The sequence below is a fragment of the Lathyrus oleraceus genome, chromosome 2 (assembly GCF_024323335.1).
Source record: "Lathyrus oleraceus cultivar Zhongwan6 chromosome 2, CAAS_Psat_ZW6_1.0, whole genome shotgun sequence".
Taxonomy (NCBI): Eukaryota; Viridiplantae; Streptophyta; class Magnoliopsida; order Fabales; family Fabaceae; genus Lathyrus; species Lathyrus oleraceus.
The window spans coordinates 12,243,526-12,268,554 of record NC_066580.1 but is presented as its reverse complement, the minus strand read 5'-3'; positions in this window follow the sequence as shown (position 1 = coordinate 12,268,554).

Sequence of the window (25,029 nt, the reverse complement as noted above, 5' to 3'; positions counted from 1 at the left end):
TTAGTTTTGAAGAGGATCCTCCCTCCCGGTACAGATAACAGGGGCAAGTGGACTCCTAATTACGAAGGTCCGTATGTTGTGAAGAAGGTCTTCTCCGGTGGAGCCTTGATGCTTACAACTATGGATGGTGAAGATTTTCCGTCTCCTGTCAACTCAGATGTAGTCAAAAAATACTTCGCATAAATTGACCCGCTGGACAAAAAGAATAAAAGAGTCCAGGCAAAAAATGGGCATCCCGGCGAACCAAAAAAACAGAAAGAAAAGGTTCGGGCAAAAATTAGGGATAAAATGAAAAGAATTTGTACACCCGGTAAGTCGAAAACCCGCAAGGGCGGCTTAGGCAAAAATGGGTATCCCGGTGGATTGAAAACCCGAAAGGGCGATCCAGGCAAAAATTAGGGATTAAAGCGAAGACTACAGTCTGAGTTGTCTGTACTTCATCAAGCTTTATCATCTGCCATCTCGAAAGATGTGATCTGTCCAGTCATTCTTCTCAGAAAGCAAGGAGTTGGGAGGAAAACTGATGATCTGTGAGTTATAACAGAGTTGGGAAATAGTGGATGCCATGTTCACATTGCCATTAGGATAGATTTTTTTTTTTTGTGCGCAATTACCTCTTTCTAGGAATTGCTTCCCAATGTATTTGCCTCTTCAGGCGCCTTTTCAATCAATAAAAGTCGTTATTCAGATAAATAGCTCTTTCGTTTTTATTTTTACTGTTTTGTTTGCAAAATGTCCGAATTTTTGATAAGCATTGCATATAAAAACATGAAGGCTACACAATAACGTGCAGAAAGATAAAACATTTGAAAATAATTTTGAATGTTGAGGACACTTGAGCGTACCTTGTCCATGTACCCCCTGGGGGCATTTTGTTGTGCTGTTTGTTTCAGATTGGCATCTGTGAGGACGTTTCCTCAACAGATATCTTCCCCAAGCAAGTTTGGAAGCTACCAGAGCTATGTTCCCTTGCAGAGACATCCGTGGATAGTGCCTTCTATTCCCCAACAGATCTAAGGATTGCCTATCCCCAGCAGGCCTGTATTTGCCGACTTCCTCCCCGAGTGGGGCAGGTTCATTGAAAGTTATCTCCAACATTTATTCTACCTGTGGACTGAAGGATATCCCCAGCGGAGTTTACCTTTCCCCAGCAGCAAGTGCTATTCTTCAACATGAGTGTGAAGTCGTTTCGCCATTCCTCAAGCAGAGTTCCCCGCAGATTATTTCCCCAAGAGGGGTCTCCCCACAGAGTCAGAGTATCTGATCATTTCGGCTCCCTAGCCAGGGTTCATTTGCATTTTGCATGTAGTAATCATTGCATCCTCAAAAAATTGCGTAGCATTCCCATTCAATATGGAGCATTACGCCATAGAAAAATTCAAACATATGCATTCATGTGTTAACTTCACCAGACCGTATCCCCGGCAGAGGTGGATCATTTCATTCAACCAGTACAGCAAGACTGCTACAGTTGCTCTTGACAGCATTCAGAATTGTTTATTCCCCACAGAGGTTTATTTCCTCACCCGATGGTGACAGAAAGTTTGTTTTTCCTCAGTGAGACCCCCAGCAAGTGGTCAACCTTGCCTTGACATATCTCAGATGTCGTTCTTGTGATACCAGTAAGTGTCATGCTAGCACCCACGTGTGTTTTCTTTGTTTAGGTGTCGGTAAACACCATTGTTTCGGTGTCTGTAAACATCAGTCTTCTCTCCAGTCATCAGTAAATGTCTGGTCATCATTTTTGGTGTCGGTAAACACCATTGTTTCGGTGTCTGTAAACATCGAGTATTTTATCCAGTCATCAGTAAATGTCTGGTCATCATTTTTAGTGTCGGTAAACGCCATTGTTTCGGTGTCGGTAAACATCGAGTTTTCACTCCAGTCATCGGTAAATGTCTGGTCATTTTTTTGATGTCGGTAAACATCATCTTTTGATGTCGGTAAACATCAAGTCTTTTCCTCAGTCATCGGTAAATGTCTGATAATCCCCAGCTAGAAATCCCCAGTAGAGTCATCTGTAAATGTCCTATCTGGTTCCCACTTGCAAATATTTGTATCTCCCCAATTAATTTCTCATCCCAGTCATCGGTAAATGTCTGGTCATTTCTTTAGATGTCGGTAAACATCATCTTACGATGTCGGTAAACATCGAGTCTCATCCCAGTCATCGGTAAATGTCTGGTCAACAAAGTCAAGATCCCCAGAAGTCGTCGGTAAACGTCTTGTCTGGTTATACCACAAGGATTTTGTTCCTCCCCCAAGTGGAGATGCCATCGGTAAATGGCCCCGTTTTCTTCGATATCGGTAAATATCGGATCCCCAGTTACAGTAGCCATCGGTAAATGGCCAGTTTGAAGTTGACATCGGTAAATGTCAAGTTTCTTTGAAGCCACCATCGGTAAATGGTCTTGCTTCCTTATTACATCAATTCGTTTTTCCCAGCAGCCATCGGTAAATGGTCGTGCTGAAGTTGATATCGGTAAATATCAAGTTCTAACCATCGGTAAATGGTTGTTGTTTTTCAGAAGTTTATTTTCCCCAGACGCCATCGGTAAATGGTCGTGCTGAAGTTGATATCGGTAAATATCAAGCTTCCAGTTCTCCAACCATCGGTAAATGGTTTTGCTTTTTCTGAAGCTGTCATGCAGTTTGTCATCGGTAAATGACGTGGTTCTTTGGTATCATATCCAGTCTGTGCAAATTCTACGGTTCTTTGGTATTCAATCCCTGTTTACCCTGAAAATCTGACAGCCGTTGCTATCATTCGTTCGGGTTCCCAGCTGATTGAATAGGGGCAGCTGTAGCACCTTAAATTTGCACCTATCATTATGCATACATTTTCATATTAGGTCATAGCATATCATGATCCATTGCATAGCATTTGCATTGTCCCTCAGTTGCCTCAAGAGCAAGCAATCAGAAATTAGGTCAAACTAATCTCCTGATCAGTCAACCAAGCAAGCAAAGGAATTTCTCATTTGAACCAAGGCCTTGGGGTTTGTCCAACAAGTTCACATGACTTGGGGATCCATTTGAAGTATTTTGGTCAAGGATTGAAGGCTCAGAGGTCATCAGTTCATGCACAGACAGTCAAAAACCCTAAAAAAGTCAACTGTCAGTCAAAGCAATGGATGGTGGTCATTCTTGTGGAATTTGGGCACCATGGTCAATAATCAAGAGTTCATACAACTTGGGACATCATTTGAAGTCAAGTTCTCAAGGAATTAGGGTTTGGAAGTCATCAGTCAATGCACAATCAGGCAGAAACCCTAAAAGTCAACTGTTGGTCAACTGTCCATTTAATCAGTGATTTGATGATTGGATTTGGTTTGTGAGAGCTCATTCATGTCCAAATAGTCATCATACATCATGCCAAACACCATCATGGAAGAATTTGAAGCCAGATCAAAAATTTCCAAAAGTAGAAACTGGGCCTGTAACTGAAACTTACCATAAATGGAAAGTCTTGATCCTCAAACCTACATTTTGATACAAGCCTCAAATGAATTTTTCCCAACATGAAAGTTGAAGATCTTGTTCTCCCATTTCCAAAAAGTCCTAGAACTCTCAATTCCCATGTGTGGTTGGCAAGTTATGATCGAATCGATTTCAGAAAATCTTGAACTTCAGAAGGCCATATCTCTCAAACCGTTTGACCAATTTTGGTGGGGTTTTTTCCTACAAGTCACATTTGATCCCCTCTTTCCAAAAATATAAATTTCATGTGCCAAAACTTCACCAATCAAAATGGCATATTTTGACTTTTCTCATTTAAATGCAAGTTTGACCAAGAGTTGACTTTTTGATTTAAACATTTTTCCAACATTTGGCCAATTGGGACAGCTCATAAATATCATTTTAAGTGTGTTTGCAAGCTCAAATTATGCAGCACATGTGAATCATTGCTTAGTTGCTTGGAATTTGCAAAAAAAGGACACTTTCATCATGCTAAACCATGCTACTTCATACCATGCCTTGTACCTCAAAAGGACAGCAGCATTATGCATCATTTGCTGTCATTTGAAGCCTCATTTGCAGCCTAAAAAACCAGCAAAACAAAGGCCATGCTTGCTTGCTTGATTTTGGAGAAAAAGTACAATTTGCAACCATACCTATCCATACTATCCATGAGCCATGCTTTGTATCTCCTAGCAAAAGATTTTATATCATTTTTTTTCTGTCAATTGAAGACTAGAAGCAACCATACACAACAGAACTTCATTCATTCATACTCATTCTTGGCATTTTTTCCAAAACCTGTCAAAAAAAAAAAAAACTTCCAAAAGACCAAGCTTTGCCTTGCCAAAAGCAACATCAAACAGCAGACCAAAGCATCATTTTCTGTCAATAGAAGACCTTAGTTGCAGCAAAAAACACAAAAACATCTCATTCTAAAAAAAGCTTCATTTTGTGCATTTTCAAAAACCAGTCCAAATTTTAAGCCATTGCAAGTTGTTTTGAACCAAGCTTTCTTCACCAATCATCATTTGGAGGGCTGTGCTTCATCTGTTTCGAATCAACAATATCAAAAAACCTCTAAATCCCAACTGTTCTACAAAATAGGTGAGTTTTCGACCTCAACCTTTTCTAAAATCATGATGTACATCTTATAGATCTTTTCACCCTGAACACGCCGAGCTTTGAATCGAGAAAAACGGTTAGGAATTGAGAGAGAAATTTGATTTCCAAATTTGATATTCATTTACTCTTTTACATAATTTGTCCATTGTAGCATGAGTTGAGATTATTGGAATTTGATTTATGTGTGAGCATGTTTAGATAAGCATCTTAGTGTTTTGGATTTTCGGTTTTGGTAAATAAAAAAAATTGCATTACTGGAATTTACATGGATGCTGGACGTTTTGCTGTAACATTTCCTGGAATTTGCTTCCTGTAGCATGCCGTTTAATTGGTAGGGTCTAATGCATGTTGACGTGCATGTTTACTGTAGCGTAGCGTTTGTAAATAAATGCCAAAAGGCCTGGGGCAAGGGGGATTCGAACCCCAGACCTTTGCTTCAAATACCAAGTGTTTTACCACTGGGGCGCAATGCCAATTCACTAATTAAACGCCTTCTACAAAATATATGTTAAAAAAGGGCGCTGACTTTGCAAATTTAATGAAACGCTGGGTTTCATACTCAGCATGGGGGGCGTTTTGGTCATTTACCACAGCGCCTATTATTTAATCCACTTTAATTCATTTAGTCTCAATTTTTATTTCATTTACCATGCCAATCTTACAAAATTCATAGATCATTCATTTTAAATCCAAATTTCATGGGAATTTTTGCATAATGATCATCACAATCTCTAGTTTTTTATCATTATTTTTCCAGATTTTTTGGTTGAGTAATTTTTAGTTGGCCTTAGAGTTTGTGACATGTGACCAAATATTGTACACTTTGCCAAAACATTTGTGAAATGATGATGCTTTATCCAATGGCTCCCAAATTTTTTGTGCTTAAACTAGACACATTCATGGTGATTTTGGTATAAAGTTTGTGAATTTATCATTTGTGGTTTGATAGTTATGATTTTTTGAATTAGGGTGTGACAATTTGTGTCACACCATTGATGACCAACTTCATGATTTTCATTGCCATGCTTCTTGACCTCCAAATGACTTGATTTTTTGCATGAGCCTACTCTTGTATGTCTAGTTCACATGTGAATTTTCTTGGAATTATTTGTGGCATTTTCCATTTGTTTGAGATTTTTCCTCCCTGCCTAGTCAAATGTTGACTTTGTGTGACACATGTTCCCATTTCATTTGTGAAATTCTCATACTTTATTGGATGGACATGAAATTTTGCATGAGATAACTAGACATCCTCATCTTTACCATGGTTTTGATCCCATTCATTTATCATACACCATTCTTGACCTATGATTTTTCTAAGTTGATGCATGTTTGGTTGACTTCTTTGAGCATGTTCAAATTGGCTTTGACTTTCTGATTTTCATTGACTGCCTTCCACTTGCCCAAATGGGATGAAATTTGACATGATTACCATGCTATGTGTTAGGTTTGATCATGATTTATTTGATGATTTTTGGAAAATGTTTAGATTGCTTTTGATGCAAGCCTTTCTGTTGACTTCTGTGAGCTTCTGTTTGCCATGCTTTGACCTAAACGGCTCATGAAATGATGATAGTGATTGATATGGATGTGAACCCAATTGGTTGTGTTTCTTGAATGTTTAAACTTGACTTTGATTGGATATCCTTTGCTGTTTTGACTTTCTCATTCACTTTTGACCCTAGGCTAGCCCTAGTGGTCCTGCTACTCACCTTTGAGCTTGTGTTTTCAGGTTGACCAACAAATGACCAATGAGACCAATTTCTTTTGATTGAGATTGCCTAAATGCCATGACTAACTTGTTTGTTTTGTAGGTGGCTCGGCTCACATGCCATAAGCCTTGTACCCTGCACATTCAGGTGCTTTAGTTGCTTAGTTCCTTGTGAACTTTTTGCTTTGCTTTGCTTGTATAAGCAATTTGCATTGAGGTATGTCTCTTTTACTTCATGTAGTCTGGAAGACCTGGCCTGTTACTTGGCCAGGCAACTGTCTGAAGTCCTCCTTAAGAGGCAATGTTTGTGGATGTTTAACTTTGTCCTTGCATAGAGTCAAAGTCCTCCTAAGTGAAGAGGCAATTGGTGGAAGGTAGGGATATGCAATCTATCCCCCACTATTCAGTGTGTCATCTGCCTTGCTCACACCACTGTGTTGATGCATTGCAGATACAAACCCAAGATCTTGTACAACTGTACAGTTGAGTCAGTTCTAAATGTGTAGAAGGGTTCCCACTTTCTGAACCCACACATTCTTGTCTTGAGCTCTCCCAGACCAGGGATAAGAGCTGTGAGGTCTCATCCTCACTTCATCCTTTCATCTGCTTCACCTTAGCCCCTCAATGGCAAGGTTAAGAGCAACATTCACCCAGTTCCAGAGGTTTGTTTGTTGAGGTTGATATGACCCCTTGACTAAAACCTAACCCTTGTCTGAGCCACTTGTTTGTGTATAGCGTGTGCTATCTGTGCTGATAGGTTTGTTTGACTTGCTTCCTGTGCAAGTTAGGATAGTTTGACTTGCTTCCTGTGCAAGTTAGGATAGTTTGACTTGCTTCCTGTGCAAGTTAGGATAGTTTGACTTGCTTCCTGTGCAAGTTAGGTTTAGTTTAGACTTGCTTCCTGTGCAAGTTAGGTTTTGCTTGGCTTGCTTCCTGTGCAAGTTAAGTGTGTGTGGCTTGCTTCCTGTGTGAGCCATACTTAGGATAGGTTGGCCCTTGTGCCATTTAGCTAGAAACCATAACTTAGGGTTGATTTTGCATGACAACATCTAGGCTCGAGTCGTAGTCTCCCTAGAGTTGTGTCTCCCTCTGTTATCTGGTTAGGCTAGTCCTTTATCCCTCTGTAGGGGAACTACATCGCCCTGATCTTCATACCAGATGAAGTATGTAGGCAGGAGATTGAGCTGATCTCTCCGGGCGCCCTTTTTCTTTTTTGTGTGTGTTGTTTGACAGTTGCTAGGCTCGAGTGCCTGACTCCTTAGCAATTTGTTGTCTGTCTGTTTGAGTGTGTGCTTGACAGTTATAGGCTCGAGTCCCCGACTCCCTATTAACTTGTTATGTTGTTGTGTGCTTGGAAGCTGATATAAGTCCCTCGAGTGGCATTTGGGTTCCAGTGTGTGTGTGTTTTGGTTCGGATGCTGATGTAAGTCCAGTGATTGGCATTCAGGCTCCATGTTTGCCTTCTTGTGTGTGTTTTGGTTCGGATGCTGATGTAAGTCCAGTGATTGGCAGTCGGGCTCCACGTTTGCCTTTGCCTGTGTTTGTTTGTGCGCGTGTCAGCCGAGCTACGAATGCTCTGATTCTTCTCTCGTCCGAGAAGATACGTATGCATAGGATGCGATATCCTAGCGAGCACGTGTCGTTTCCCCGGTCCGAACTACTTCGACTCTGATGTCTATGCCTGATAGACTAAGTAGGCCCAGGATACGATATCCTGCCGAGTCAGTTTCAGTCAGTTTCTTTTATCTCTTTTCAGCCAGTGTGTGTGTGTGTTTGAGCAGTGTTTAGCAACCATTTTCCTTCCTATTGTGCGTGGATCCCGTCGAGTACGACGGATGCGTAGGGGTGCTAATACCTTCCCTTCGCATAACCGACTCCCGAACCCATTCTCTTTGGTCGCGAGACCATGTCTTTTTCCAGGTTTACTTCGAGCGTTTCCTTTCCCTCTTTTGGGATAAATAACGCACGGTGGCGGCTCTGTTGTTCTTTCTTTTCCCGCCGGTTTTTCGCGCGATGCGACACAGGGGCAGTCTCGTCGACTCTCCATCAAAAACTCAAGTATGTCTGGAACAGTCAGATTGTGACTGTGTGCGGTGAAGAAGAGATTCTGGTGAGTCATCTATCCTCGTTCAAGTATGTTGAGGTGGATGGCGAGATCCACGAAACCTTATGTCAGGCGTTTGAGACTGTGGCTCTTGAGAAAGTGGCGTACGCTGAGCAGAGGAAGCCAGGTGCTTCAATTACTTCTTACAAGCAGGCTAAGGAGGTTGTTGATTCTGGCAAAGCTGAAGGCTGGGGCAAGATGGTGGACTTGCCTGTTAAAGAAGACAAATTTGGTGTTGGTTATGAGCCTCTCCAAGCAGAGCAGAATGGTCAAGCGGGTCCGAGTACCTTTGCCAGCGCTGGGCTGATGAATCATGGCGACGTCTCTGCAACCGGTAGTGAAGACTGTGACAGTGATTGTGATCTGGACAACTGGGTTCGCTCGTGTGCACCAGGGGAGTCTATCAACAACTGGACGGCTGAAGAAGTGGTCCAAGTTACTCTTCAGACAGAGTAATTTTCTGTTGTTTTGTCATTTTGCATGAAAATCCTACGATCTGCCCAAGGCGTAGTGATTCATTGTAGGGCCTCATCATGTTTTAATGATTATCATTAATGAAGGACATTTTTTGAAATCAAACTTTGTGATCCTTGTCTTTCTATTTTTTGTTCTCATCCTTTTTCAAAACAATAAAAATGGCAATGTTTTTGCTTTTTGTGACTTTATTGAACTCTTTTTTCTAAAACAAAGCATTAAACATGCAGAAGCGATCTTATGGCATTCACTATGAACAGTTCTGTTATGGCTCAATATGATTTCGACAATCCCATCTACCAAGCTGAAGAGGAGAGTGAGGAAGACTGTGAACTCCCTGCAGAATTGGTCAGATTGCTGAAGCAGGAGGAAAGGGTCATCCAACCTCATCAGGAGGAGTTGGAGGTTGTTAATTTGGGTACTGAGGACACCAAAAGAGAAATCAAGATTGGGGCTGCTTTAGAGGACTCTGTCAAGAGGAGGCTGATTGAGATGCTGAGAGAATATGTGGAGATATTCGCCTGGTCATATCAAGATATGCCTGGGTTAGATACAGACATTGTGGTGCATCGATTACCTCTTAGAGAAGGATGTCCTTCGGTCAAGCAGAAGCTTCGTAGAACGAGTCCTGACATGGCAACTAAGATCAAGGAAGAGGTTCAGAAGCAGTGGGATGCGGGTTTTTTGGCTGTTACAAGTTATCCCCCATGGGTGGCCAACATCGTTCCTGTGCCGAAGAAGGATGGTAAAGTCAGAATGTGTGTCGATTACCGGGATTTGAATAGAGCGAGTCCGAAAGACGATTTCCCATTACCTCACATTGATGTATTGGTGGATAATACGGCTCAATCCTCGGTATTCTCTTTCATGGATGGTTTCTCCGGATATAATCAGATCAAGATGGCGCCAGAGGACATGGAAAAGACGACATTCATTACACCTTGGGGCACGTTCTGCTATAAGGTGATGCCATTTGGGCTAAAGAATGCTGGTGCTACCTATCAGAGGGCAATGACGACTCTTTTTCATGACATGATGCACAAAGAAATTGAAGTATACGTAGATGATATGATGGCGAAGTCGCAGACAGAAGAGGAGCACCTGGTTAATTTGCAGAAACTGTTTGATCGGTTGAGAAAGTTCAAGCTGAGGTTGAATCCGAACAAGTGTACGTTTGGGGTGAGATCGGGGAAGCTTTTAGGCTTCATTGTCAGTGAGAAAGGGATTGAGGTTGATCCAGCGAAAGTCAAAGCTATTCAAGAGATGCCTGAACCGAAAACGGAGAAGCAAGTCCGTGGGTTTTTAGGGAGATTGAACTACATTGCAAGGTTCATATCTCACCTAACTGCCACGTGTGAACCAATTTTCAAATTGCTAAGAAAGAATCAGGCGATCAAGTGGAATGATGACTGTCAGAAAGCTTTTGACAAGATTAAAGAGTATTTACAGAAACCTCCAATTCTGATACCTCCAGTTCCAGGGAGACCTCTGATAATGTACCTGTCAGTGACTGAGAACTCGATGGGGTGTGTATTGGGACAGCATGACGAGTCTGGTCGAAAAGAGCATGCCATATACTACCTTAGCAAAAAGTTTACCGACTGTGAAACAAGATATTCACTGCTCGAGAAAACTTGCTGTGCTTTGGCCTGGGCTGCTCGCCGACTGAGGCAGTATATGTTGAACCATACTACCTTATTGATTTCTAAGATGGATCCAGTGAAGTACATCTTTGAGAAACCGGCTCTCACCGGGCGCGTTGCTCGTTGGCAGATGATTCTAACAGAATATGATATTCAGTACACGTCACAAAAGGCCATCAAAGGTAGTGTTCTGTCAGACTACCTCGCCGAGCAACCGATTGAAGATTATCAGCCTATGATGTTTGAATTCCCTGATGAAGACATTATGTATCTTAAAATGAAAGATTGCGAAGAGCCTCTTGTCGAGGAAGGACCGGATCCAGATGACAAATGGACACTGATGTTTGATGGGGCTATGAATATGAACGGTAACGGTGTTGGGGCAGTATTGATCAATCCTAAAGGTGCTCATATACCTTTTTCTGCCAGATTGACGTTTGACGTCACCAACAACGAAGCTGAGTATGAGGCTTGTATCATGGGGATAGAAGAAGCCATTGATCTGAGGATCAAGACGCTTGACATTTATGGAGATTCCGCTCTAGTGATCAATCAAGTCAATGGAGATTGGAATACGAATCAGCCGCATTTGATTCCGTATAGAGATTACACCAGAAGAATACTGACGTTCTTCAAGAAGGTGAAGTTGTACCATGTCCCCCGGGATGAGAATCAAATGGCTGATGCCTTGGCTACTTTGTCGTCTATAATCAAAGTTCATTGGTGGAATCATGTGCCACATGTTGCGGTGAATCGACTCGAGAGGCCTGCGTATGTGTTTGCAGCCGAGTCTGTTGTGGTTGATGAGAAGCCGTGGTATTACGACATCAAGAACTTCCTCAAGACTCAGGAGTATCCTGAAGGTGCGTCTAAGAATGACAAGAAAACCCTGAGGAGGCTAGCTGGAAGCTTCTATTTGAATCAGGATGATGTGCTGTATAAGAGAAACTTTGACATGGTCTTGCTCAGATGCGTGGACAGACCCGAGGCGGACATGTTAATACAGGAAGTTCATGAAGGTTCCTTCGGTACTCATGCCGGCGGACATGCAATGGCTAAGAAATTGTTGAGAGCGGGTTATTACTGGATGACTATGGAATCCGATTGTTTCAAGTATGCTCGGAAGTGCCATAAGTGTCAAATTTATGCTGATAAGGTGCATGTACCACCAAGCCCTCTGAATGTCATGAATTCGCCTTGGCCGTTTGCCATGTGGGGCATTGATATGATTGGGAAGATTGAGCCTACTGCTTCGAATGGACATCGCTTCATCTTGGTTGCGATTGACTATTTCACCAAATGGGTGGAAGCAGCTTCCTATGCTAACGTTACCAAACAAGTGGTTACCCGGTTCATCAAGAAAGAAATCATATGTCGTTATGGAGTTCCTGAGAGAATCATCACTGACAATGGTTCGAATCTCAATAACAAGATGATGAAAGAGCTTTGTAAAGATTTCAAGATTGAACATCACAATTCTTCTCCTTACAGACCGAAGATGAATGGTGCTGTAGAAGCGGCGAACAAGAATATCAAGAAGATTGTGCAGAAGATGGTCGTTACGTACAAGGATTGGCATGAGATGCTACCTTTCGCTTTGCATGGGTACCGTACCTCAGTACGTACGTCGACCGGGGCAACCCCTTACTCCCTTGTGTATGGTATGGAAGCTGTCCTACCTGTTGAAGTGGAGATTCCTTCTCTGAGAGTTTTATTGGATGTCAAGCTGGACGAAGCCGAGTGGATTCGAACAAGGTTTAACGAGTTGAGCCTTATCGAGGAGAGACGGCTAGCAGCTATATGCCATGGACAGTTGTATCAGCGAAGGATGAAGCGAGCCTTTGATCAGAAAGTGCGTCCTCGAAGCTATCAGATCGGTGATCTAGTTTTGAAGAGGATCCTCCCTCCCGATGCAGATAACAGGGGCAAGTGGACTCCTAATTATGAAGGTCCATATGTTGTGAAAAAGGTATTCTCCGGTGAAGCCTTGATGCTTACAACTATGGATGGTGAAGACTTTCCGTCTCCTGTTAACTCAGATGTAGTCAAAAAATACTTCGCATAAATTGACCCGCTGGACAAAAAGAAAAAAAGAGTCCAGGCAAAAAAAGGGCATCCCGGCGAACCAAAAACAGAAAGAAAAGGTTCGGGCAAAAATTAGGGATAAAAATGAAAAGGATTTGTACACCCGGTAAGTCGAAAACCCGCAAGGGCGGCTTAGGCAAAAATGGGTATCCCGGTGGATTGAAAACCCGAAAGGGCGATCCAGCCAAAAGAGGGATTAAAGCGAAGACTACAGTCTGAGTTGTCCGTACTTCATCAAGCTTTGTCGTCTGCCATCTCGAAAGATGTGATCCGTCCAGTCATTCTTCTCAGAAAGCAAGGAGTTGGGAGGAAAACTGATGATCTGTGAGTTATAACAGAATTGGGAAATAGTGGATGCCGTGTTCACATTGCCATTAGGATAGATTTTTCCTTTTGTGCGCAATTACCTCTTTCCAGGAATTGCCTCCCAATGTATTTGCCTTTTCAGGCACATTTTCAATCAATAAAAGTCGTTATTCAGATAAAAAGCTCTTTGGTTTTTATTTTTACTGTTTTGTTTGCAAAAATGTCCGAATTTTTGATAAGCATTGCATATAAGAACATGAAGGCTAAACAATGGCTTGCAGGATGACAAAACATTTGAAAATCATTTTGAATGTTGAGGACATTTGAGCGTATCTTGTCCATGTATCCCCTGGGGGCATTGGTTGTGCTGTTTTTCAGATTGGCATCCGTGAGGACGTTTCCTCAACAGATATTTTCCCCAAGCAAATTTGGAAGCTATCAGAGCTATGTTCCCCTGCGAAGACGTCTGTGGATAGTGCCTTCTATTCCCCAGCAAATCCAAGGATTGCCTATCCCCAGCAGGCCTGTATTTGCCGATTTCCTCCCCGAGTGAGGCAGGTTCATTGAAATTTATCTCCAACATTTATCCTATCTGTGGACTGAAGGATATCCCCAGTGGAGTTTACCTTTCCCCAGCAGCAGTGCTATTCTCCAACATGAGTGAGAAGTCGTTGCTCTCCCTGCAGAGTCTCCCCGCATAGTTGGAGTACCCAATCAGTTTTGGCTCCCCAGCCGGAGTTTTTCATCATTTTTGCATTTTTGCATTTTAGTGATCATTGCATCCTCAAACTGCGTAGCATTCCCATTCAATATGGAGCATTACGCCATAGAAAAATTCAAACATATGCATTCATGTGTTAACCTCACCAGACCGTATCCCCGGCAGAGGCGGATCATTTCATTCAACATCAGCACAGCAAGTCTGCTACAGTTGCTCTTGACAGCATTCAGGATTGATATCCCCACAGAGGTTTATTACCTCACCCGTTGGTGACAGAAAGTTTGTTTCTCCCCAGTGAGACCCCCAGCAAGTGGTCAACCTTGCCTTGACATATCTAAAAAGTCGTTCTTGTGATACCGGTAAGTGTCATACTAGCACCCGCGTGTGTTTCTTTGTTTGGTGTCGGTAAACACCATTGTTTCGGTGTCTGTAAACATCGGGTATTCACCCCAGTCATCAGTAAATGTCTGGTCATCATTTTTGGTGTCGGTAAACACCATTGTTTCGGTGTCTGTAAACACCGGGTTTTCTCCCCAGTCATCAGTAAATGTCTGGTCATCATTTTTGGTGTCGGTAAACACCATTGTTTCGGTGTCTGTAAACATCGGGATTTCTCCCCAGTCATCGGTAAATGTCTGGTCATTTTTTTAATGTCGGTAAACACCATTGTTTCGGTGTCTGTAAACATCGAGTCTTTTCTGCAGTCATCGGTAAATGTCTGATAATCCCCAGCTAGAGATCCCCAGTAGAGTCATCGGTAAATGTCCTATCTGGTCTCCAGTTGCAAATACTGTTTTTTTCCCTTAGTGAAGTGTTCCCCGGTCATCGGTAAATGTCTGGTCGTTTTTGGATGTCGGTAAACATCATCTTTCGATGTCGGTAAACGTCGAGTCTCATCCCAGTCATCGGTAAATGTCTGGTCATACTTTGTTTCCTTGTTGATAAAATCAAGATCCCTAGAAGTCGTCGGTAAACGTCTTGTCTGATTACACCACAAAGATTTTTTGTTCCTCCCCAAGTGGAGACGCCATCGGTAAATGGCCCCGTATGCTTCGATATCGGTAAATATTGAATGCCCAGTTTTATCCGCCATCAGTAAATGGCCCTGTTTTCTTCGATATCGGTAAATATCAGATCTCCAGTTGCAGTAGCCATCGGTAAATGGTCAAGCTGAAGTTGATATCGGTAAATGTCAAGTTTCCCAGTTTCTAACCATCGGTAAATGGTTTCGCTTTTCTGAAGTTGTCACTTACAGGCGTCATCGGTAAATGACGTGGTTCTTCTTGTATCATATCCGGCAGAGTGCAAATTTCTACGGTTCTTGGTATTCAATCCCTGCTTACCCTGAAAGTCTGACAGCCGTTGCTATCATCCATTCGGGTTCCCAGCTGATTGAATAGGGGCAGCTGTAACACCTCAAATTTGCACCTATCATTGTACATACATTCTCATATTAGGTCATAGCATAACATGGTCCACTGCATAGCATTGCATTGTCCCATTTGCCTCAAGTGCAAGCCAATCAAGAAATTAGGTCAAACTGGTCAGGAGATCAGTCAGTCAAGCAAGCAAGTGCATTTCTCAAGGAGCCAAGGCCCTAGGGTTGGCCCAACATGTTCACATGACTTGGGGATCCATTTGAAGTGTTTTGGTCAAGGATTGGATGTTCAGAAATCATCATTCAATGCACAGTCAGTCAGAAACCCTAAAAAGTCAACTGTTGGTCAACTGTCCATTTAATCAGTGATTTGATGATGGGATTTGGTTTGAGAGAGCTTATTCATGTCCATATAGTCCTCATATATCATGTCAAACACCATCATGGAAGAATTTGAAGCCAAATCAGAAATTTCCAAAAATGGAAACTGGACCTGTAATTGAAACCTGCCCAAAATGGAAAGTCTTGATCCTCAAACTTACATCATGATACAAGCTTCAAATGAATTTTTGCCCAACATGAAAGTTGAAGATCTTGTTCTCCCATTTCCAAAAAGTCCAAGAACACTCAATTCCCATGTATGGTTGGTAAGTTATGATCGAATCATTTTCAGAAATTCTTGAACTTCAAAAGGCCATATCTCTCAAACCATTTGGCCAATTTGGGTGGGGTTTTTTCCTACAAGTCACATTTGACCTCCTCTTTCCAAAAATGTAACTTTCATTCACCAAAACATCACCATGAAAAATGGCCTTTTTGAACTTGCCTTAATTAATTTCAAGTGAGTTGAATTTTGACTTTTCAAAATAATCATTTTTGAACCATTTGGCCAATTGAAATAGTTCAGAAATGTGGTTTATGACTTGTTGCAAGCCCATTTTTATGCAGTACACATAGCCATCACCTACTTGCTTGAAAATTGGCCAAAAGTACATTTTTCAACAACTACATCCCACATTTTCATGAACCATCATTTGTACCTTTAAACAGAGAATTAAAAGATCATTTTCTGTCATTTACAAACCCTAGCAGCCATCAATTGCACACAGAAAAACTCTCTCTCTCAAAAACCTCATTTCCATATTTTTGAAACTTTGGCTGAAAAAATTGCAAAGAACCACGAGCATCCTTTGTTGCTTCATCACCTAACCACCATTTTGAGTTGTTTCCCAGCATCAAACGCCATCTGTAGCAGCCTTTACACAACTGTTTTCTTCAAGCTCCTTTAATGGCAGAACTCGTGTGCACCCATTCCAAGCATCATTGAGCCAAAACAACTTCACCATTCACCTCCTGGGAGTTGTTAAAGCATCTGTTTCAAGTGCATACGGCCAAACAACATCAGAATCACAACTGTTCATCAAGTTTGGTAAGTTTTCGACCATGGCCATTTGCAAAATTATGAGATGCTTATTGTAGATCTTTTTGTGCTGAGAATGATGAAGTTTAAATCAATGAAAATGGTTAAGTATGCTGAAAGTTATGCTGAGTTGAAAATTGATGTGTGAACATGTTTCTACTTTGTTCTTTCTTATTAGCCCGATTTCTTGAAAATGGTTGTTGGATTATGTATGGACATTGCTTGCTGGTCATGTTGATATCCTCATTTTTGGTTTCTGGGCATTTTGAAAAATCACGATTTTGGGGAGAGATGAAGCTTCACTGTAGCAGCGAAACCCTAGTTCTTCATGTCATTTCCCAGAACTCGTTTTCACGTTGCATGGCCTTGTTCAGCAGGGGCCAATCAAATTATTTCCCTGGCTGCCCCAAAACGACGCCGTCCCATTTAATGAAGTCCAATATTACGCTTTTGCCATCCGGCCATTTAATTAACCCAATTTAATTCATTTTCATTTCAATAATTATTTCATTTGATCATCAATCTTGCAAAAATCATAACTTCATCATGTTTGATCCAATTTGAATGGGATTTTTTGCATTGTCTTCATCATGATCTCTAGTTTTTTATCATATTTTTTCCAGATTTTTTTGATGAGTAGATTTTAAATGGCATTAGGGTTTTGTTCATGTGCCCAAATTTTGTACACTTTGCCAAAACATTTGTGAAATGATGATGCTTTATCCAATGGCTCCCAAATTTTTTGTGCTTAAACTAGACACATTCATGGTGATTTTGGTGTAGAGTTTGTGAATTTATCATTGCTTGTTTGTGAGTTATGATTTTTTGAATTAGGGTGTGACAATTTGTGTCACACCATTGATGTGCAACTTCATGATTTTTGATACCATGCTTCTTGACCTCCAATTGAATTGATTTTTTGCATGATTGAGCTCTTGTGTGTCTAGTTTACATGTGAATTTTCTTGGAATTATTTGTGGCATTTCCTAATTGTTTGAGATTTTCTCCCCTGTTTAGTCATATGTTGACTTTTTGTGACACATGTTCCCATTTCATTTGTGAAATTCTCATACTTTATTGGATGAACATGAAATTTGATATGTGATTACTAGACATCTTAATCTTTGCCATGGTTTTAGTCCCATTCATTTATCATATGCCATCTCTGATTTATGAATTTTTCAAGTTGATGCATGTTTGATTGACTTCTTTGAGCATGTTCAAAATTGCTTTGACTTTCTTATTTTCATTGACTGCCTTCCACTTGTCCAAATGGGATGAAATTTGACATGCTTACCATGCTGTGGGTTGTGATTGATCATGATTTATTTGATGATTTTTGGAAATGTTTGAGATTGGTTTTGATGCAAGTCTTGCTGTTGACTTCTATGAGCTTCTGTTTGCAACACTTTGACCTAAATTGTTCATGAAATGATGATGATGATTGATATGAACATGAAACCAATTGGGTTTGCTTCCTAAATGTTTGAATTTGATTTTGATTGGACATTGCTTTGCTGTTTTGACTTTTTCATTCCTTTTTGACCCTAGGTTTGTCCTAGTGGTCCTGTTACTCACCTTTGAGCTCATGTTTTCAGGTTGACCAACAAATGACCAATGAGACCATTTCTTTTTGATTGAGCTTGCTTAAATATCATTGTCTAACTTGTTTGTTTTGTAGGTGGCTTGGCCCACATGCCTTAAGCCTTGTGCCTTGCACATCCATTTGCTTCTGACTGACTGTTGACTTCTGTTTCCTTTTGCTTTGTTTGAGTTGCATACTAACATCTGCTTGACTATTTCAGGTGCTTTTAGTTGCTTAGTTCCTTGTGAACTTTTGCTTTGCTTTGCTTATATAAGCAATTTGCATTGAGGTATATTTCTAATCTTCATGTAGTCTGGAAGACCTGGCCTGTTACTTGGCCAGGCAACTGTCTGAAGTCCTCCTTAAGAGGCAATGTTTGTGACTGTTTACTTTTGTCCTTGCATAGAGTCAAAGACCTCCTAAGTGAAGAGGCAATTGGCAGAACCCAAGGGATATGCAACCTATCCCCTGCTATTCTGTGTGTCATCTGTTTTGCTCACACCACTGTGTTGATGCATTGCAGATACAAACCCAAGATCTTGTACAATTGTACAGTTGAGTCAGTATCAAATGTGTAGAAGGGTTCCCACTTTCTGAACCCACACATTCTTGTCTTAAGCTCTCCCAGGCCAGGGATAAGAGCTGTGAAGTCTTATCTTCACTCACCTTTCATCAGCTTCACCTTAGCCCCTCAATGGCAAGGTTAAGAGCTAACATTACCCAGTTCCAGAGGTTTGTTTGTTGAGGTTGATATGACCCCTCGACTAAAACCTAACCCTTGTTTGAGCCACTTGCTTGTGTATAGTGTGTGCTATCTGTGCTTGTATGTTTGTTTGACTTGCTTCCTGTGCAAGTTAGGGTTAGTTTAGACTTGCTTCCTGTGCAAGTTAGGTTTTGCTTGGCTTGCTTCCTGTGCAAGTTAAGTGTGTGTGTGGCTTGCTTCCTGTGCAAGTCATGATTAGGATAGGCTGGCTCCCTGTGCCAGTTAGCTAGAAACCTTAACTTAGGGATGATTTGCATGATAACATCTAGGCTCGAGTCGTAGTCTCCCTAGTTGTGTCTCCCTCTGTTATCTGGTTAGGCTAGTCCTTTTTCCCTGCGTAGGGGAACTACGTCGCCCTGATCCTCATACCAGATGAGGTACGTAGGCAGGAGATGAGCAGATCTCTCCGGGCGCCTGTGTCTTTGTTTTGTCTTGTTGTGTGCTTGGAAGCTGATGTAAGTCCATCGAGTGGCATTTGGGTTCCAGTGTGCGTGTGTTTGGCTCGGATGCTGATGTAAGTCCAGTGATTGGCAGTCAGGCTCCATGTTTGCCTCTTTGTGTGTGTTTTGGTTCGGATGCTGATGTAAGTCCAGTGATTGGCATTCAGGCTCCACGTTTGCCTTTGCCTGTGTTTGTTTGTGTGCGTGTCAGCCGAGCTACGAATGCTCTGATTCTCCTTCGTCCAAGGAGATACGTATGCATAGGATGCGATATCCTAGCGAGCATGTGTTGTTTCCCCAGTCCGAACTACTTCGACTCTGATGTCTATGCTTGATAGACTAAGTAGGCCCAGGATGCGGTATCCTGCCGAGTCAGTTTCAGTCAGTTTCTTTTGTCTCCTTCAGCCAGTGTGTGTGAGTTTGAGCAGTGTTTAGCAACCAATATTCCTTCCTTTTGTGCGTGGATCCCGTCGAGTACGACGGATGCGTAGGGGTGCTAATACCTTCCCTTCGCATAACCGACTCCCGAACCCATCCTCTTTGGTCGCGAGACCATGTTCTTTCCAGGTTTACTCTGAGCGTTTCCTTTCCCTCTTTTGGGATAAATAACGCACGGTGGCGGCTCTGTTGTTCTTGTTTTCCCGCCGGTTTTTCGCGTGATGCGACAGCTGCTACTGGTGGTGGGCCCGGTCTGGGGCATAACTTGAAAGACAGTTTATTCCCGCCTTTCTTCGGGGTTGATGATGACAGAGAGGAAGACAGGGAGGCTGATCAGTTCTCGATGCACAACGAACCGTTCGGGCAATATGGTGTCCAACCACCTAACAAAGAGATTCAATTGCTGGCAGAAAAGATCAGAGCTCTTGAAAGCTATGCTACTCCGGGATTCGTCAACATGTCCAATATGGGGCTTGTTGAGGGGATTGTGATCCCGCAGAAGTTCAAAGCGCCCGCGTTTGACAAATATAATGGGAGTTCCTGCCCGGAGACTCACCTTCAAGCCTTTGTCCGCAAGATCTCTGCATACACTACAGATCAAAAGCTTTGGATGTACTTCTTCCAAGACAGTCTGTCTGGAGGATCCTTGGAATGGTATACCAAGCTGAAATCTTCTGATATCAAGAGTTGGCAAGATCTTGGCGATGCCTTCTTTAAACAGTATCAGTTCAATGCTGACATGGCTCCTAGTCGTACCCAGCTGCAGGGTATGTCTCAGAAGTCAAGAGAGGGGTTTAAAGAATATGCACAAAGGTGGAGGGAGTTGGCTGCCAGAGTTCAACCTCCACTGGTGGACAGAGAGATGTCTGATCTCTTCATGGGTACCCTGCAGGGGGTTTTTGCTGAAAGGATGGTGGGTTGTCCGGTAACCAACTTTGCTGACATTGTGGTGGCAGGGGAGAGAATTGAAAGTTGGCTGAAAATGGGGAAGATCCAGGGAGGTAACGCTTCGTCATCAGCATCAAAGAAACCCTTCGGAAATGGCCAAAGGAAGAATGAGGGTGAATCAAGTGTTGTGTATGCCCAGAGAGGACACGGTAGGGATCGTTACTACCAGCACACTGCTGCTGTAACCACCCCTGCTGGTAATCAGTCAGTACGACAGCAACGTCAGCCACCTCAACAGAGAGCCGGGTATCAAGTGAGAGGGAAAGGGGTTGATCGCCATTTTGACAAGCCGCCCGTGACATATGCTGTTCTGTTCAAAAAGCTGATGGATCTTGGGTTGGTGCAGCCAAGGGCGATGGTTCCGATGACATCAGATCAGAGGCCTCCTAATTATGATGAGAACGCCCAGTGCGAATTTCATTCTGGAACACCGGGGCATAACATTGAGGGCTGTAGAGCGTTCAAGAATGTTGTCCAGGATCTGGTAGACTCCAAAGCCATCAATTTTGCGCCATCACCGAATGTTAATGCTAATCCCATGTCGGCACATGGTCAGGCGATGGTGAGTGCAATTGCTGAGGATTTAGATCGCGTCTGTGCGGTGGGGGAAGAGACTGACAGTGACTGCGAGTTTGATGTTTGGATAAAATCGTGTGTACCAGGAAGCTGGAAGGCTTAAAAGATCAGCACTGACACTCGTCCGGAAGAGTAATATTTCTTATTGTTAGTCTTTATTTGCATGAAAGCCATATGTGTTGCCCGACACGTAATGGTTCATTGTAAGGGCCACTTCATGTTCATAATTTGCAACATTTCTGCATCATTAATAAATGGATGTTTTTCAGTCAAAAAGCGGTGTTCCCTGTTTTTCATTTATTTTGGCAGTTTAAAAACAAATAAAAATGGCAATGTTTATTTTCATTTTTCTCTTTTGTGATTTGTCTCGTTCCGAATTCAAAAATAATTCTCCGGATCTCGTTGATAACAATTTGGTTACACCTCATATGACTTCGACAAACCGATCTATCATGCCGAAGAAGAAGGCGAAGAAGATTGTGATCTGCTGGAATTAGCCAGGTTGTCAAAACAAGAGGAGAAGGTGATTCAGCCGCATGAGGAGCGGATTGAGATTGTGAATCCAAGCACCGCCGAGGTCAGGAAGGAAAAAAATTGGGGCCGCTTCAGAGGCAAGTCGAGAGCAGAATGGTAGCCCTATTGAAAGAGCATGTGGATACCTTCACCTGGTCATGTCAGGATATGCCAGGGTCGGATACTGATGTCATTATGCACAAGCTACCATGGAGAGAAGATTGTCCTCTAAAGAAGCAGAACGCCAGTGCCTGTATCAGAGAGCCATGGTGACTTTGTTTCATGATATGATTCATCATGAAGTTGAATGCTATGCTAAGACATCATAGCAAAGTCCCAAACAGGAGAGGGGCATCTGGCAGACCGGGGCAAGTCGTTTGACCGGTTGAGACAATTCAAACTGAGGTTGAATTCAGATAAGTGCACTATCAGAGTGCGGGCCGGTAAGCTGCTGGGGTTCGTTGTAAGAGAGGAATCGAGGTCGATCCTGCTAAAAAAAAAAAAGAAGGAAAAAAAAAAAAAAAAAAAAAAATTTGAACCGAGGATGGAAAGAGGTTCGTGGTCTCTTAGGCAGATGGAACTACATGTCATGGTTCACATCTTATCTAACAGCCATGTGTGAACCCATGTTCAAGATGTTGAAAGAAAAGATCAAACGGTCAGATGAAATAATGATTGCCAATGGGCATTGAAAGATAAAAGAAAAGTCGCAGGAACCTCTGATTCTGACGCCTCCCGTGGAAGGAGCAATTGTTAATCTGTACTTGACGGCCTTCGAGGGGTCTACGAGGTGTATTGGGTCAGCATGACGAGTCTTGTCGAAAAGAGCATGCAATTTACCTTAGCAAAAAGTTTACCGACTGTGAAACAATACATTCACTGTTCGAGAAAACTTGTTGTACTTTGGCATAGGCTGCTCGCCGACTGAGACAGTTTATGCTGGTTCATACCACTTTGTGGATTTCCGAGATGGGTCCGATCGAGTATGTGTTTGAGAAGCCAGCATCGACCGGATGGGTTGTGAGAGTGCAAAGTAATGTTGACTGATTTGGGATACTCTCAGAAAGCGATCAAGGAGTGTATTGTCTGATTACCTCGCCCAGCAACCCATTGAGGATTACCAACCGATGAGGTTTGAGTTCCCTGATGAGGACATCTCGAGGTGCTCCGATCGAAAGATTGAGAGTAGCCGATCCCGGAGGAGGGGCCTGACCCTGAATCCGAACGGATTCTGATGTCTGATGGGGAGGTTAAGGTGAATGAGCTTTTGTTGCCCGGATAACGTTTGAGTGCACCGACGGTGCGATTGTGCAGAAAATGGTGGTAACCTACAGAGACTGGCATGAGATGTTGTCGTTTGCATTGCATGGGTATCGAACGTCGGTGCGTACATCTACTGGGGCAACTCCTTTCTCATTGGTATATGGAATGGAAGCTGTATTACTTGTTGAAGTTCAGATTCCCTCTTTGAGAGTCCTGATGGACGTGAAATTGCAAGAGGCTGAATGGGTAAGGACCCGGTATGAAGAGTTGAGCCTGATAGAGGAAAAGAGGCTAGCAGCCATCTGTCATGGACAGTTGTACCAGCAAAGGATGAAGCGTGCTTTTGACAAGAAGGTGCGACCTCGGGTATATCACGTGGGTGATATGGTGCTGAAAAGGATCCTTCCTCCTCAAAACGATCGAAGGGGCAAATGGACACCCAATTATGAAGGTCCATTCGTGGTCAAGAAGGTTTTCTCTGGCGGAGCCTTGTTGTTAACGACCATGGATGGCGAAGATTTTCCATCCCCTGTGAATGCGGACGCAGTTAAAAAATACTTCGTGTAAAGAGACCCGCTGGACGAAAAGAATAAAATAGTCCAGGCAAAAATGGGCATCCTGGCGAACCAAAAACAGAAAGAAAGGTTCGGGCAAAAATTAGGGATATAAAATGAAAAAACGTACACCCGGCAAGTCGAAATCCTGAAAAGGCGACTTGGGCAAAAAAGGGTATCCCGGTGGACTGAAAACCCGAAAGGGCGGTCCAGGCAAAAGAGGGATTGAAACGAACAACTGCGTCCAGCATGATCGTTTGCGCTTTGGTTAAAGCATCATGGATAATACCCGGTAGGGATCAATCAGAAACGTCTTGTTCAGAAGGCCGAATGCACGGAGAGTCTGAGGACATATGGGGTGTAACCGAGTTGGAACTCGATGAGATCACGGGTTTCACATTGCCATTAGGATAAATTTTTCCTTTTGTGCGCAATTACCTCTTTTCAGGAATTGCTTCCTTTGTATTGCTCAATTTGAGCCACACTTTTCAAATCAATAAAATGCATATTCAGTCAAATAATTTTGTTTTTGTTTTTCATTACCGCTTTGATTGCAAAAACATCCAATTATTTTTGATAAAGAATCTTGCATTTTAACACATACAGGTTCCTTCCAATGCATGTTTATAAGATTGAAAGCTTGAAATCTTATTTGGAAGGTTGAGTGACCCAAGTGTTGAAATCTTGACACGCCTGGGGCACGTTTTTATCTAACGATCTGTTTTGCAGGTGCTGTTAGATATTTTCACTCACTTGCAGGTTGTGATGTGGAAGCTGTTGGAAAGCAAATCCCCATGGAGTCCAATCGGGGATGAGGGACGACGAAGAGACGTTGAGACGTACGACGATCCTTGATGATAATCAAGAAGACTCTTCAAAATCGGAAGATTGGAAAGTCTGTAGCAATTCCCCGCAGGGTCCAATCAGGGACGAATGAATAAGAGAAGCGATGAGAAGACGGCAGGACATCCAACGACCTTTGGAATTAATCAAGAAGACTCTTCAAAGTCGAAAGATTGAAAAGTATGTATAAGTCCCAGGAGTTCGTTCTTTGTCGAGCGCGGAGCGATTGGGAATACAAGATGATGGAGCAGAAAAGGTCCAGACGAGTCTGGGAATTCTCAAAAGTGGAAAGCTGATACGAGATTGGGAGGCGGATACCGTGGTTCGACGAGTCGATGGGTGTTCTGTACCAACTTTTCTCATTTCCCCAGCTAAGTCCCCAAGCAGAATTAGAGGACCAAATCCCTGGCAGATCCAAGGTCTGTGACTTTCCCAGCCGAGTCGGGATGATTATCCCTGGCAGGTTTAAAACGTGTTTCCTCAGCAGTCAGGCCTGGAGGTTGCTACTCCCCGAGTGGAGCGGGTTTCAATGAAATATATCTCCAGCAGTGTTCATCCTACCAGTGGATTGGACAAGTTTCCGTAGCAGGCCGATATCTGCATCCCCAGCTGAGTGTATCCTACGTGTGGATTGCATGGGTTGTCCCCAGCGGAGTAGCATTCGTTTTCCCTAGCAGGGT